Source organism: Perognathus longimembris, chromosome 6 (genome assembly GCF_023159225.1).
Source record: "Perognathus longimembris pacificus isolate PPM17 chromosome 6, ASM2315922v1, whole genome shotgun sequence".
In the NCBI taxonomy this organism is placed as follows: domain Eukaryota; kingdom Metazoa; phylum Chordata; class Mammalia; order Rodentia; family Heteromyidae; genus Perognathus; species Perognathus longimembris.
Genome location: NC_063166.1, coordinates 39,128,814 through 39,145,794, shown reverse-complemented (window position 1 = coordinate 39,145,794; position 16,981 = coordinate 39,128,814). Strand labels below are relative to the sequence as shown.

General features: G+C 38.3%; 1 pseudogene; it reads left to right on the top strand.

Annotated features, from left to right (window-relative positions):
* Positions 1-16,533: 16,533 nt before the first annotated feature.
* On the top strand, positions 16,534-16,942 carry LOC125352285 (annotated as a pseudogene).
* Positions 16,943-16,981: the final 39 nt, after the last annotated feature.

Sequence of the window (16,981 nt, the reverse complement as noted above, 5' to 3'; positions counted from 1 at the left end):
TAGAATTCTACTTGCTTACTGTCTTCTTATTGGTACTATCATTTGAAAATAATAAGAACATGGAAACACAAAATAAAGATTGTTGTGGTATATATAATGTGTACATTTATTTTCTTGTTCAAAGGGTCCATTGTTACTAATTTTTTCAGCATACAAATGCCTATATACATGTGTACACACATATTATTCTCAATGGTAAAAATTTAGTAGTGTGTAGATTGAAAGAAACTCTGAGTGGCAATTTTGTTCAAAGTAAATGGCTGTGGACAAGCCATATCATTGAATAGGAATGGTTAACTTTGTTGTGAAGTTTTTAAATCCATAAGTGAATTCTCAGTCAATTGTAATCTGTTCTCAATGAGACTGAATGCCACCAGATCAGAAAAGCAAGATATTCTGAGTATCATAATCACTAAGTAATATTCTCTCTTTTATTTGAAGATTCCAAAATGATTTCTATTTTCTTATAAGTATTGGAATTTTCTAAAAACTTCAATTCTTTGAAAAAGAAAGTTAAGTCTCTAAGAATACATTTATTTTTATTCACTAGATAGAAGAAATTCCTACTGCAGAGATATGTTTCTATTATATGATTTTGACCACACTCTGACCTCCCTGAGTTGAGCTGGGGGACTGGATACCAACCTTTGAAAGATGCTTTTTCTGGAAGTAGCATCTGTTTCCCCAAGCAAGTCCTGGGGCTGTGCTGGCACTGTGGTCCATGCAGCTCCCCTCAGTACTATAGTTGTTTGGTTGAGGGCTTACTCAAACTGTTACATCCTTGAAGAAAGAAACTGTCTTCAATGTGCCTTTCAGGATGACTTTGTTAAGCCATTTTTCCCATTTTTATTATGGATGATCATGTATTGTGTGGTCTGGTGAAGGAAGGTCATTAACATTTTACTCTATACAAAAATAACATTTAAAGAATATTTAGACACTAGCAGTAGTTCTGAATCTATTGTGGACTGGGACTGTAGAAAGCACATTTTTAAGGTGTTCAGGAAAGCTTTCTGCATCCACAGTGGAAAAAACCCAGAATAACTGATCACTCTAGATCTGTCTCTTTTCTTGACCTCCTGAGTCACTGAAAAGAACATTTGGGTGACTGTGCAGAATAAACAGCATATCTTCTGCCATTTCCTAACTGTGACTTGAGGATGAGTCCCATACTCTTCCAGGATAAGACTTCTAATTCCTGGCCCCTTCACTGCCCTATTATCATTTGGATCATCCATATGAAGGAAGAGAAAACCTGAGGCTCAAAGTGACAAATGACAATGCTGGGAACATTTGGATCAAAATTTCATGTTTCTTTCTTTGATACTTACTTTGAACTCTTAATTTACTTCAATTTCCAGGTCATGGAAGGGGTGTATATTGTGACTGAATAGGGTCCATGCACCCCAGTGGGGGATTGCCTTGAGCATGAGCCTTCTGCTTTTACCTCGTGTGCAGCTTAGATTGTGGATGTGAACCGTTATTTGCTCATTTGCTGAGAAGGGTATCTTGCTAAACTTTTTCCCAGGTTTGCCTTAACAACAATTCTGATATCTACCTCCCAAGTATTTGAGATTACAAGTGTGAGCTACCATGCTTGATCTCTGGACAGATTCTTGTAAGAAAATGTTCAATACTCTTCCACTACAATTATATACAATTGGGACCAGGGATATGCCTCTAGTTTTTAAGACATTTGTTGAGAAGTAAGGTATTAAAACATTATTGGTATTTTCTCCCCTTTCTATAACAAAAATGAATATTACAATCAGTAGAGTATGCATTTTATATGGTGCTGTTTGCATGTTCCCCTCAAAATATCACCTTATATGTCATAAATTGAAGAGTTTTTTAATATTCGGATCAACATGTTTCTTATCATTTGACTAGCAGATCTGTGAAGTAGCTTTGGGGAAGACTAGACATGCCTAAAGCTATGGGAGAACACCAGAGCAAAAGCCTGTGTCAGCCTCACAGAACAGCATTCACACTCCCTGCTCTCCCTTGGTGGTAGGCTGACACAGATCCCACAGTCTGGAAAAATATGAGATTACATCTTTGAAAAAGATTTTTTTTGAAAAAGTAAATGAGTCCTTAGCCAGCCCATCCTTGAACTTTTCTGTCCCAAAATTTAGCTAGTTTACAATGAGCTTAAAGTTGTAATAAACTTAAAATTTTATGTTCACACTGGATTCTGGTAATACCAGCTAGTAGTCAGGAGACCCAGATCTGAGGATGGAGGTTCAAAGCCAGCCCAAGAAGGAAAATCTCTAAGACTCTTATCTCTAATTAATCAGCAAAAAGCTGGAAATGGAGCTATGGCTCAAGTGTAGAGTATCAATGTTGAGCAAAAACAACAAAACAAAACAAAAAACAATGTAACTGTGTCTAGGGTCTAAGTTCAGGCCCCAGTGCTTACACATTAAAGAAAATGTTCAGTTTCTGTGATTATCAACTTCATACCACTTGCTATCAAACTTCTACAGCAATAGACTCTAGTGTGGAACAGGAAAATAATTGGGGCCCAACAACTGTAAGAGAAATGCTCAGAGGAATCTAATATTTAGCTGTTTTACATGGAGTCACTTGTTAAAAAATTTTAATATACCCCACAAATAAAGTTACTTTCTTAAAACAGACCCTGAGCCCCTGGAATAAGTGACATTTTCATCACACAGTCTGAGCAACTTGGTAGAAGCAACTTACCCATCTGGAGCTGAAGGGATAGAAATGAACAGATTTTTAAAATAATTATTCATAAGATGTCAACTCTCATAACATTATTCTTGATTATCTGTGGACCTGAGGGGCTGTTGCTCTGCTCTCAGAATAATGTGTGACATGATGACACCGGCTGGTCAGCAGTAATGGGATATTCCAGGGTTACAGAGATGGCCTGGGAAGTCAGTTCAGTGTGACTTCTTTGTTCTGTGTCTGTTTGAATGCTTTGCAATGTAATTCAGGGGTGCATGGTGAGGCAGCCTGAAAACTGGGACTCTACAATCCTAAATGCTTATGTACTGGGTAACAGGAGGCAAAAGATAAATAATGATGCATAAAACACATATATTATCTTGAGGTGGGGCCTGATAAGAGAATATGGCTGCACCAAATTTCAAATCCTACCCTACTAGCAGTCTAGCTGTGTGATCCTAAATAAGTCATTTAAACTCTATGAGCCTATTTTCCCATCTTAAAAATGAGATAATAATGCCTTAGAAGAGAATGGCTATCATGAAATGGAATATCTATCTATGTAACATATCTTGTCCATAAAAATATATTCAAAATGATATTAAATAGTAAATACTACTTTCCCTAATATTTTTTCTTTTACTTAGGTTTTTTTTTTTTTTTTCTCAAGGCAAGAACTCTACCATTTGAGCCACAGCTACATTTCTTTTGTGATTGCTTGGAAATGAATTTCCTGACAGGCTGTCTTCAAAACAATGGGTTTTGAAAGCTTTTTTTTTTTTAATTAATTAAAATTTTGTTGACAAGGTGTTGTGCAAAAGGGGTACAGTTACATAATAGGGCAGTGAGTACATTTCTTGTGATATCTTACACCCTCATTTTTCTTTCCCTTCCCTAGATCAGGTATGCATATATACAATACCCAGTGTACCAAAATCATGTACAGTAGCCACGTGGCGTACGCCAAAGGAAATTCACCTAAAACTTTAAATATAACATCAACAATAGAGTTTGGTTATCCTTGTCTTATATGATCATACATACATAGCTGTTGAGCTATTGTGATCCACTGAGAGGTCTATTTTAGACCTTTTTATGTTTAGTAGTTGTTTGATTTTAGATATACAAAGTAAGGTCGCCTAATATTAAATATTGCTTTTTCACTTTGAATTTTCAGAGTTTTGTTGAAGACATTGTTTTATGTGGCATGTGTGCTTTTGAAAGATATCTGGAATATAATGTAAGAATATACTCTGATTTAGAGAAAGATTCTGAAATTCTCAAGAGAAAATGACAGTATTTTATTTTTTACTTGAAGCTGTCTTCTTGGTTTCAGAAAGGCTTGCACCACAGTGCAGGTACATGTTACATAAAGAACACTGAAAAAGGCAGTCTATGTATGTGATAAACTATCTGTATCTAAAAGGGGGATATTATCTTTCTTCATGCATAGGGTTGCAGTAAGGACTGACAGAAAACAAACTTAGAGGTGCTGGGAATATGGCCTAGTGGCAAGAACACTAGCCTCATATACATAAAGCTCTGGGTTCAATTCCTCAGCACCACATATATAGAAAATGGCCAGAAGTGGTGCTGTGGCTCAAGTGCTAGCCTCGAGCAAAAAGAATCCAGGGACCGTGCTCAGGCCCTGAGTTCAAGGCCCAGGACTGGCAAAAAAAACAATAACAATAACAAAACAAAAAAACCATAGAGTTGTAATGTATTATGAGAAGGAAAGGGATGCTATTCTGAAAAGCTTAGTGAGTCTGATATGTGATTTAATCTGTAGAATTAGAGAAATAGGTTTTCCCAAAGTATTTTGCTTTTTTGCCCCAGATAGATCTGGAGAGAAAGAACTAAGCCATACTACTGGACTCAAATAGTCTATTTATAGCACGTCTGAGGAAACTATCTCAACCAAAATCTTCAGATGATTGTCAAACAGAGCCTTGCCCCCAGTTCCTGTGCTCCAGCACTACTTACACAGGCCATACACTAGACAGGTTCTACAAAGGAAGAATGTCATGCGCTCCATGGTTTTCCTGATTGGTAATAATTAGTACAGGTCAAGGCTAGTCCTACCAGAGGATCACAATAGCTCTATAGCCATGTACATACGATCATATAAGATTATATAAAGAGAAATGAACTCCGACATATGGAACCAAGAAGTTTTTCATTGCTGTTGTTATTTTTAATGTACTATGTGAAATTATTTCTTTTTTCTCTCCTATATTTTATTCCCTGCTGTCACTGTATTTGATTTTGATACCCTGGGTATTGCTTACATGTTTATCTGAATTAGGGATGGGAAGGGATACATCAAAATGGTGAGACAAAGGATAAAGGGCAAATCAATGCAACAGTGATACTCAGAAGATAATATGTTGGAAATGAACTATACAATTGGGGGAGTGGGAGGGAGGGAAAGTGGGAGAAAAATGAGGGAAAGGGTAACAAGTGTGACTGACAAGAAATGTACTTACTACCTTACATATGTAACTGTAACCCTTCTACATCACCTTGACAATAAACTTAAATTTTTTTTAAAGGGAAAAATGTTTTTTCCTTAGTCTTTCTATTTCCTTATGAATGGGGAAAGGTCATTCTTTCTGATAAAAGCATAGAATTCCATTTTACTGAGGTAAAGTAGACTCTCAATGTTGCTTTGATTTGCATTTCTTTTATGGCCAGAGATGTTGAGCACTTCTTCATTTATCTCTTGGCCATCCTCATTTCCTCTTCAGAGAAGTCTCTCTTTAAGTCTTTAGCCCACCTATTAATGGGGCAGTGTTTCTTTGAGGAATTTTTTGGGGGGAACTTAATTTTTTGAGTTCTAAGTATATTTTAGATATGAGGCCCTTGTCTGTTGTATGGCCCGTGAACATCTCCAAATCTGGGGGCCATGCATATAAATGAAGTGAGCCAGACCCAGAGAAATATAGACTGTATGGTTTCCCTCATTGGTAGTAATTAGTACATGTCTAGGATAGTCCAGGCAGATGATCACAATAGCTATATACATATGAGCACATAAAATGATGCTAAGTGAAATGAACTACAAGTATGGAAACAAGTGGTTTATCATTGTTGTTATTTTTAATGCAGTATGTGAAATTATTTCTTTTTTCTTTTGTTATCTTACCTATGGTTTAGTCCCTGTAGTCACTGTATTTGATTTTAGTACCCTGAGTATTGTATATATGTTTGTCTGAATCAGGAAAGGAAAGGGTAACCTCAAAATGGTGAGACAAATGGCAAAGGGTGAACCAATGCAACAGCAATACTTACAATATATTGTAAACCAACTGTACAACTGGGTTGGGGGGATTGGGGAGGTGGAAGGTGGGAGAAAAATGAGGGAGTAGGTAATAAGTTTGACAAGAAATGTACTCACTACAGTACATGTGCAACTGTAACTCCTCTGTTCATCACCTTGACAATTATTTTATTTTTCTTTTCTCTAGTCTTTGGCACCTCTCTCCCCTCCTCCTTTACTTTTCAAGATCATTCATGTGGCTGTGAACCAAAGGGTGGCCTGAGGGATTGATTGAACTGGTTCACATCAGGCATTGTTCCTGTTGTTTCTTTCTCCTTGGCTTTTGTTTGAATTTGAGACCAAAGTAATTTCCATCCTTGGTACCAGAAGTGAAATGTTAGTTTGATCTATAGGAAAAATGCTTCAGCTACCATGAAGCTGTAAGCTTTGCAAGGACTTGTGTTAGTGATCACTGGAGTCCCATACCCATGATTTTGGCAGATTCTCAACAGTGTTTACCAAATGGATGAAACCATGGTATCAGTCACTGAAGGGGCAGGTAGCATGGCACATTACACAATACAGGGCATTTGTAAGTGCAAATTTCTCATCCATGAACTGTGAACTCTAGGAGACAGAGAAATTAAGGACCATTCTTTATTCTTAAAATTACAACTTCAAAGTGGTTTAGTGGCTAAAGAAATGAGGCAGTTACAACACAGTGTTTAGAATTAAATTTAGAATAATAGCCACCTTTTGTTTTTTTTTGTGCCTGTTCTTGGACTTAAACTCTGGGCCTGGGCACTGTCCCTGAGTTTTGCTCAAGGTTGGCATTCTACCATTTGAGCCACAACTCCACTTCTGGCCTTTGGGTAGTTAACTGGAGATTAGAGTCCCATGGACTTTCTTGTTCAGGCTGGCTTCAAACCATGATTCTCAGATCTCAGATTTCTGTGTAGCTATGATTCTAGGCATGAGCCACTGGTGCCTAGTAACACCTGGTTGTTTTGATCCACCTGCCTCTGAGTCCCAAGTTTCTCCATTTTCTGACTTCAGACAAGGTTTGCTATTACATTTAGCTTCATTTGGCTCCTCTATACTGTTTATAGTCTATGGTGAGGATTAAATGAACCGATCACTGTAATCTGGAGTGATTATAAATGCCCAATAATAATATAGGAAGTGTGAGTTCCTTCCTCCATTTCTCCTTCTTTTCCCATATCCAAGACCTTTGGTTATTGGAATGCTGATGAAACCTCTTAAAAGTATAGTTTCATGTAAACGAGACATAAGCAATCATTGTGCAGTTAAATTAAGATATATTTGAGGAGGGCACTTGGAACTGAGAGTTCTCACATCCATTCACACATGGATGTTGGGAGAGATTTGTAAACACTAGGCTACTTTTACTTATTAATAAGTATTGTATTTATCTCTCTCTTTTTTAAAAGACATGGTTTCACTGTTTCTGAGACTAGACTCAAACTCATGACAATAAAAAATTTTCTAAAAAGAATGGGGAAAGTGAAAAAATGGGAAGAATGCCTATCAAAACCACAAGTTTTTAAAATGGAATGCTATAATAATATATAATGTTTATTATACAATGTCCCTATGGGGTATTTTAGACCAAAGCTCGGAACTTGTAAATTCAAGAGCTATAAGAGAAGGTGACACTGATTGCTCATCCCTGCCTTTCAAAAACCCATTTTAAGGGGCTGGGGATATGGCCTAGTGGCAAGAGTGTTTGCCGCGTATACATGAGGCTCTAGGTTCAATTCCCCAGCACCACATATACAGAAAATGGCCAGAAGTGGCACTGTGGCTCAAGTGGCAGAGTGCTAGCCTTGAGCAAGAAGAAGCCAGGGACAGTGCTCAGGCCCTGAGTCCAAGCCCCAGGACTGGCCAAAAAAATAAATAAATAAATAAAATAAAAAACCATTTTAAAACGGATTTTTAGAAAAGATTTTCAAACAGACATGCTGGCCACACAACTATTTAAGTCATTGTTATTTTTGTTGTTGTATGGTACTGAATACTGGGGCTCAGAGTCTCCAGCTCTTGCTTAGCGTTTTTGCTCATAGCTGCCTTTCTACATTTGGTCCAAGCATCCACTCTACCTTTTTTCTGGTTAATTAGACATCAAAGTTTCTTTGTCTGGACAAGCTGGCTTTTGATCTCAGTCATGAAAGATGTCAGCCTCCTGAGAAGCTAGAATTACAGATGAGTCCTAGCATAAATCATGGCTATTTTTTTTAAAATTTTTTATTCTCATTGTTCTGTGGCTTGAATTCTGGGTATAGGGTGCTGTCCCTTACCATTTGAGCCACACTTCTACACTTCTACTTCCAGCTTTTTGGTGTTTAGTTATAGATAAATGTCTCTCAGTCCTTCCTTTCCAGGCTAGCTTTGAACTGCAGTCCTCAATTCTTTGCCTCCTGAGAAGCCAGGTGAGCCACTTTGCCCAGCTCTTAATTTTTTTAATAATATGAGGACTCTTTATCTTTCTTCTTTTTGTTCAAGACTGGGACTTGAACTTGGCATCTAACTTCTTTTGCCCATTGGCAGGCACCATACCACCTGAGTCATGCCTCTAATTGTTTGATCTCTTAATAATATGAGTATTTTCAAGCTAAAACTTATAAGAACTCCCTCCTAAATAACATCAGCTTTATTTAGTAACAACTGATTGAAAAATATACAATAATCAAACATTATCATTACCATAAACTCAAAAGAACTGTAATAAAACATGTACTTATACCCATAAAAGCAGCCATACAAATCTGTGTGTGGTCTTTATATTCCAGCTGCAACGTTGCATGTGATGAAAAGATTCTTAGTAAAGCTCTCAGGTGCTCATGGTTACTTTGGACCTGGTTAAAAATCTCTGCTCCAGCTGGGTGCCACTTGTAGCCTTAGCTACTTGGGAGCCAAAATCTGAGGACTGTGGTTGGAAGCTAGAAGGAAAGCCCCTGAGAGTCTTATCTCCAATTATGCACTAAAAAATGCCAGAAGTGGAGTTGTGGCTCAAGTGTTAGAGTGCTAGCTTTGAGCAAAAAAGCTCAAGAAGTGGTGCTGTGGCTCAAGTGGTAGGGCACTAGCCTTGAGCAAAAAGGAGTCCAGGGGCAGCACCCAGGCTCTGAGTTGAAGCCCCAAGACCAAGAAAAAAAAAGTATGGTTTATCTATTTGCCAGGTGCCAGTGGCTTGTCCTTGTAATCCTAGCTATGTAGGAAGCTGAGATCTGAGGGTTGTGGTTTGAATCCAGCCTGGGCAGGAAACTCTGTGAGACTCTTTTATTTTATTTTATTTTTTGGTCAGTCATGGGGTTTGAACTCTGGGCCTGGGTGCTGTCCCTGAGCTCTTCAGCTCAAAGCTAACTCTCTACCACTTGAGCCACAGCACCACTTCCTCTGTGAGACTGTTATCTCTAATAAACTACTCAAAATTTGGAAGTGGCATTGTAACTCAAGTGGTAGAGCACTCTTGAGCTAAAGAAGCCCAGGGACCAGCACCCAGATCCAGAGTTCAAGCCTCTGGATTGGTAAACAAATAAATAAATAAAAGCTCAAGACAGAAACCAGACCCTGAATTTAAACCCAAGAATGGCACAAATGAGGGGCCAGAGAGAGGAATCACCACTCCTAATTAGAAATGCTCTTTCTCTCTTTCTATGCTGTTTTTAACATTAGCCCAGTTAACACCTTCACCCTGCTAGATTAAACACATCAGCCTCAGATTTTATGGAAGTTTGAAAACTGATCATGACATTATCCAATGCCATTTATTTTATTTTATTTTATCTTTACTGGTATCGGGGTTTAAACTCAGAGCCTCATGCTCTCACTTGTCTGTCTTGGTCATGATTCAAACTCTACCTCTTGAACTATGCTCTTAGCCTCCTTTTTGATGGCTATTTAAGGATGGAGTCTTTCAGACTAACTTCAAATTGTGGTCCTCTTGAGTAGCTAGATTTGCAGGCCTGAGCCACTCATGCCCAGCTTGTAGTGTTATTTATAAAAAAACAAAAACAAAAACAAATTTCTTTTAGACTTAATGCCTGGGGATGCTTACATATTCTGGGGGAATACTGTAGTCTTGGTTGCATAATAATTGTTGGACAAATGAGAGAGATATATAAGGGGAATCTACCTTCTGGTGGGACAGTTCCAAAGACTGATCCTTGATCACAAAAAGACTTACCAGGACTAACAGGACTTTTGGAACTGATACACATTAAGCAAATTAATTATAAACCGAATAACATAAAATTTCATAACATGGGAGATATCTACTGACTTCCCACTAAAACAGCAAGTAAGGATCAAAATATTATTTAAGATTAGCTATTAGAACTGTTTGTCAGATAACATCAGTAGCTCTTGGTCAGTTTAGTTCTCCTTTTTATGTACTTTGACTCACTTTTTTTCTTTTTTCTTTTTCTTATTTATTGTCAAAGTGATGTACAGAGAGGTTATAGTTTTATACATTAGGCCTTGGGTACATTTCTTGTACTGTTTGTTACCTCCTCCCTCATTCCCCCCTCCCCCCTCCACCTTTCCCTCTCCCTCCATGAGTTGTTCAATTTGTTTATACCAAATGGTTTTGCAAGTATTGCTTTTGTAGTAGTTTGTCTTTTTATCCTTTGTCTCTCAATTTTGAAATTCCCTTTCACTTTCCCAGTTTTAATACCAGTATATACTTTTTCTAATGTACTCAGATAAGATACAGTGATAGTGTGGGTGCAACCACAGGAAGGGATTACAAGAGGATCATCAACAATAGAAGCTACAGTTTCACATGGCATGTTGAAAGTAATTACAACAGTGATATAACAGTTGTTTCCGTAACATAGAGTTCATTTCACTTAGCCCCATTCATAAGGAAATGGAAGGACTTGGAAAAAATTATACTAAGTGAAGTGAGCCAGACCCAAAGAAACATGGATTCTATGGTCTTCCTCATAGGGAATAATTAGCACAGGTTTAGGCTAGTCACAGCAGAGGATCACAAGAGGCTAATAGCTATGCCCTTATGAATGCATAAGATAATGCTAAGTGAAATGAAGTCACAATTTTTTCTTTTGGTGACACTAAAGATGAACTCAGAACCTTGACCTTGCTAGGCAGCTACTCTACCACTTGAGCCACACTAAAAGCCCCCCACCCCTCGCTTCTTTTTTTCTTTAGGGATTTTTCAAATGGAATCTCTCAGTTTTTGCAAGTTGAGGCCTAGTTTGCAACCTTTGTATATGTAGCTGGGATCACAGGCATGTGCCACCACATCTGTCCTCTTCATTGAGGTGGACTCTTGTTGACTTTCAGCCCATATTGGTCTTGAACTATAATTTCCTGAGTATCTAGGATTACAGGTGCTTAGTCCTTGAATACTTTTCCCCTCCGAAATAATCTCTGTTCTTGTTTCTGTCATTTTTTATAACATTTGGAATAAATTTTTATCCAATTTGAAGTGCACCTATCACTTTGGAGGAGTTTGCTAAGAAACAGGCCCAAGGAAAGACATCAATTTCAAAAATTTCTTTCAGAGAAACTTTGAGGAAGCACTAATAAAAGTTGGAAATGTGATGACAAAGGGAAAAAGCACTGTAGAGTTTCAAGACAAAGTATTGTCTTGCAAACATGGGCCTCCTTGTCTTCTGGGAACATCTTCTGGATGGTGCTACAGAACACTCCTTCACTAGCTTTGCTGTATGACTCTTCTTAGGATGGCTCTTTACTTCATTGAATAAGCAATAGGAACCTCTACTAAGGAGTCTTATATGAAACTCTCCCTGTTGCCATGCAAGGTGCACTAATCGAGGAAGTGAAATCTTGTCAGTCTTGACAGAAGCAAGTCCTCTGACCTGCACACAGGAAACACCAACTATGCATGCAAAGAAGTTAGAAGTCACTGAGGAAGCCTTGGATTCTATAGGCCACGGACACAATGAGTCACCAATCAACATTAATTTGCTTCCCTTGCTGTGGATTTGTCAGTATTATGTATGTTATTAATATCATGGCAGATTTATACCGAAATTAAAACTCAGAATGGATGCTGAAATTCTGGGATGGAGCAAATAACAGCAGACATGACAGCTCCACGGTGACCATGACACTGTCAGATCATATTGACTGCCTGCATTCAGTTATCACATATTTAATGTAGTGAAATGTTATGGCCACATCACAGTCAAGTTGAGCTGATGTTTTTTCTTTTTTTTTTTTTTTTTTGCCAGTCCCGGGCCTTGGACTCAGGGCCTGAGCACTGTCCCTGGCTTCTTTTTGCTCAAGGCTAGCACTCTGCCACTTGAGCCACAGCGCCATTTCTGGCCATTTTCTATATATGTGGTGCTGGGGAATCGAACCAGGGCTTCATGTATACGAGGCAAACACTCTTGCCACTAGGCCATATTCCCAGCCCTGAGCTGATGGTTTTGAGTCTCTAAGGTTAACACTATGCTGATGTCTCTAACTGCTGGCTAGACCAAGAGGAGGCTCATTTTAGTGAGTTTGTAATATCAAGTAAAAGGTTTTGTTCCTTCATCTTGAACTTTTCAAGTACATGAAAACTGGTTATTTCCCAACTAGGTGGTGTGTGTGGGGTGGGGGGGAATCCTGTCATTGGATATTAGTCCATTGCATTTTATATGGGATGAGATTCTGAGTGAATTATAAGAAAATAAAGCCTGGCACATTCCAGTTGTGGGAATGCTAAGTGGCGGTTGAAAATTTGGCTTTCCTCAACTCTTGACAGAAAAAAAAATTCTTAAGCATCCACATAGCATCCATCAGGAAGTCATCTGAGGATAAGCTACCAAAATTCTTTATGTGTTTATCTTTATTGTCTTTTCCCACTTCCACTTTCAACCATGTTTGTTTGTTCCCTAAAAATTGTCCTGGGATTTTAAACACATTGTCTATTACCTCCATTCCTGATTAGTCTGTGTGATTTTTTTTTCCTTTTTCTTTTTCTTTTAGGTCATGGGACTTGAGCAAAGAGTCTGGGCTCTGTCCCAGGATCTGTCAACCACTTAGGGCCTCAGCTCCACTTCTAGTTTTCTGGTGATCAATTGGAAATAAGAGTGTCACCCAGATTTTCCTGCCAGGACTGGCTTTGAACTATGATCCTCAGATCTCAGCCTGCTGAGCAACTAGGATTATAGGCATGAGCTCGACCTTTTGTTTTGTTGTTGTTGTTGGTTTTTTGGTTTTGTTTTTTTTTTTGTTTTGTTTTGTTTTTTTTTTTTTTTTTTGGTTTTGGGGCTTTAACTCTAGGCCTGGGTGCTGTCCCTGAGCTCTTCAGCACAAGGCTAGCACTCTACCACTTGGTTTTCTGGTGGTTAATGGAGATAAGAGTCTCACAAACTTTCCTGCCTGGGCTGGCTTTGAACTGTGATCCTCAGATCTCAGCCTCCTGAGTAGCTAAGACTACAGGTATGAGCCACCAGTCCCCATTCATTGTTTATCTTTTGAATAGCTGCTGAAAATGTTCTCCAATTCTATGGGTTGTTTTTTGCTGTGAAGAGACTAATTTGATGATGTCCCATTTGTCCATTCTTACTCTTACATTGTGGGAAATTGGAGTCCTATTCAGACTATAATTCCATGTGCCTATATAGTTTGAAGTTTTCCTTATGACTTTCTCTAGTAGTTTCACAATTTACATTTGATTTTTTATTCATTTGGCATTCATACAGAGTGAAAAATAAAGGTCCAAGTTTATTAAGTAAAACCTTCCTGACATAAGCACTGATAGACCCCAGAACAACAATAATAAAAACTTCAATACACTACTCATTTTTCTCCATTCAGAAAAATATTTTTTTTGCCAGCCTGGGGCTTGAACTCTGGGCCTGAGCACTGTCCCTTCTTCTTTTTGCTCAAGGCTAGCACTCTACCTCTTGAGCCACAGCATTACTTCTGGCTTTTTCTATATATGCAGTGCTGAGGAATCAAATCCAGGGCTGCATGTATGGATGGCAAACACTCTACCACTAGGCCATATTCCCAGCCCCAGAAAATGATTTTTTTTTAATTATTTTAAATAGTTGTACAAGGAGTTGCCATTTAACAAAGCAGTTTATGAATACAATATTTCTGGATCAATAATGCCGTTTTCAACATTCTCACCCATCCCTCCTCTATTTGCCCCTGTCTTCTTCTTAATTCTGTAGTATATACACACTGCATTCTGACTGAACCCTTCCCCTCTTGTCCTCTTCATTTATCTACCCCTGTTCATTCATTCCACCACTTTCAAGTACCTGATTTTTGGTGCTTTATTTTGCCGAACCTTGACATCACCTTTCTAAGGAATTACACTATTTCACTATTTGGGTTCTCCCTTTAATCTACCATATTTCAGTTAATGCATTTGTATACACTCACACACCACCCAATATATTTACTTATAAATTCATAAGCTAAATCGATCTTCCACGTATAAGGGAAAACATGCATACTTTGTATCTCTGGACCTGACTTACTTCATTTAATATAACTTTTTTACACAAGAACAAAAGACAGAATCTTCATCAAATGGTACAACAGAGAAGTGGGGGATATAATTTCAGATATCTTGGTTCTTCTTTTGTACTTCCATAGTAATTTTAGTACTGATTTTTCTATTTTTGTGAGAAATTAAATTGGAATAAAATTGCAAATTTTAATGAAGTTTGCATTCTATTATTTTTGATCCTTGACTTTGGATAAACCACGTTGCATTAAAATGTTTCTTGGATTTCTGCACTGAGATTTGTGCATCTGAGGAAGTTTATTGGTTTAGGGTTTTAACACCTACAGTCTTTCAGTTGACATATTCTCACTACTTAAGCAAGACCTGGTAATGACCGATTTGATGTGCAGTTTCTCAGCACTGGAGGTAGTGTGTGGCTGCCTAGCCAAACATCTCCCTGTGTGCCTAGAGAACAAGGCCTACTTCCCAGTGCTACTAAGAGAGAAGAAAATTAGTCACACTTGTTCTTGCTACACAAAGACTTGGTTATCTCCTTCAGTGTTCTCATATCCTGCCTAGAAATGAACCTTCTATAAAAGGGACAGGCCTGGGGAAATTGTGGCCCCAGGATCTGGGCTCAGAGCTCTGAATCTCATCTGGAAGCAACCACCAGTCAGCTGAGAGGCAGAGAGCAAGAATAGCCCAATTTTTGGATTCAAGTTCTTTCCCACAATGATCTTGGGTGATGGATCTCTGGCCTCCCAGAGAGGATGGTCCTTCTCACACTGTGCTTATCAACCTCCCTGCAAAAGTTTCTCAGTCAGTGCGTATTAGACATCCCCTCCTAATTCACAGCTCCTCTGATGGCTGTCTCCCATCCAGACCCTGTGGTAGGGTATCCCTAGGATCCTAATCCAAGATTGTTCATTATTTTCAGGTGTACAGAGTCAATTGTTCTACTTTCAAGATTATGCCTGACAATAAAACTCTGAGAGATGGAGAGTGACAGAATGTCTTTCTTTAATTATTTCTTTTTATTGTAAAGGTGATGTACAGAGGGCCATGCCACCTCTTCTAGTTGTTTTCCTGCTGACTCCCCAACCCACATTTTCAACATAGTGTCTCCTAAGTATCATTGCTGAATTAGTTCACTCTTTCCCAATGTTTCTGTGCTTCCCCTTGACCTCCTCAAAATGGATGCACTTACATATAAAGACAAACAGTACAGAAATCAAAAACAGCAACAAAGGGAAAAAGCAAAACAACAATTTTTTTTAAACATCTTGTTTCCATTTCTTGGAGTTTATTTTGATGTCTTTCTTTTCTGATGCTCTCCTGTCACATGAAGTGTTCACACTGGGTTTAAGGCTTCCCAGAGTGTGGACTTATCCCACAACCAGGTTTGCAAGTGTGTCGCCAGAGCTGCCAAGCTTACATTTGTGGTGGCAGCTTTGGCTTCCCCTCCCCAATAGGGAGCTATGCTGAACCTGGGGAATGCCTCTTACTTTTTTTTTTGCGGCCTTTTCAGCTGTGCTTTTTAGCTCTTGTCATACTTTCATGATTCTCAAGGGTCTTTCTATTCTTTACTGTCCTCAGGATTTAGCCTCTCTTTTTTTTTTTTTTTTTTTTTTTTGCCAGTCCTGGGCCTTGGACTCAGGGCCTGAGCACTGTCCCTGGCTTTAGCCTCTCTTTTTTTAATCTAGACTCTTTCAATCTCAGAATCAAACACAGCAAGCTTCTAATCTGTCACCTCACCCCACATCTCCTGTTCATTTTTAAGAGTCATTTCATCAGTATATCATTGGTTGTATCAAAGCTGTTTAAATAATTAGCATTGTTCATCTTTAAGACATTTTCATTCATCCTATCACCTATATACAATTATTTGGCTCTGTATTTACCTTCTAAGTAATGTATGTTACTATTTATTCACATTTGTCATAATGCTATAACACTTTCAAACAGAAGTTTAGTGGGACTCTATTTTGTACATTAGTCTTTGAATACTAAGTTATGTTGCTGAGGTGGCAGCTTTCTCCTTGCTGCTTCCTAGTTTTATTTTATGGGAATATGTTTCCCACCTTGAACTCTTGATTCCCTGCCATTACTGCTCACTGCGACAATGAACTCTTTAATGGACACTCAGAAAACTGTAAGGGATTGACAGGATTTGGAGCATTTTTCCTGCTCTTTGGAATGATTCTCTATTTTGATAAGCACTGCTTAGTATTGCAAATGTTTTATATGCAACTACCGTGGATTTTGTAAAAGAAGTAGAAAGAATGTTCTCATTCTTTTTTTCAAAAATATAAAATGAAAGCCATGGGCTTTTTCCCTGGGTGGTATGTTTACAGTCCTTGTTAGTTTGTCCTTGATAGGCATCATCTTTGCAATTTCTCCCATTTGTTCAGGGCTTATTTTCTGTGGTTGTTGGCATTATTAGATGACCACCAGTCTTTGGATTCCTCTGAAATTTACTCAGAGTTAGATCACTTGTAGAAAAAGTTGAGAAAAACAACAATTTGCTATAGGAAGTGAATGTGGAATTTCCTTTTAAAAATATTGTGCCA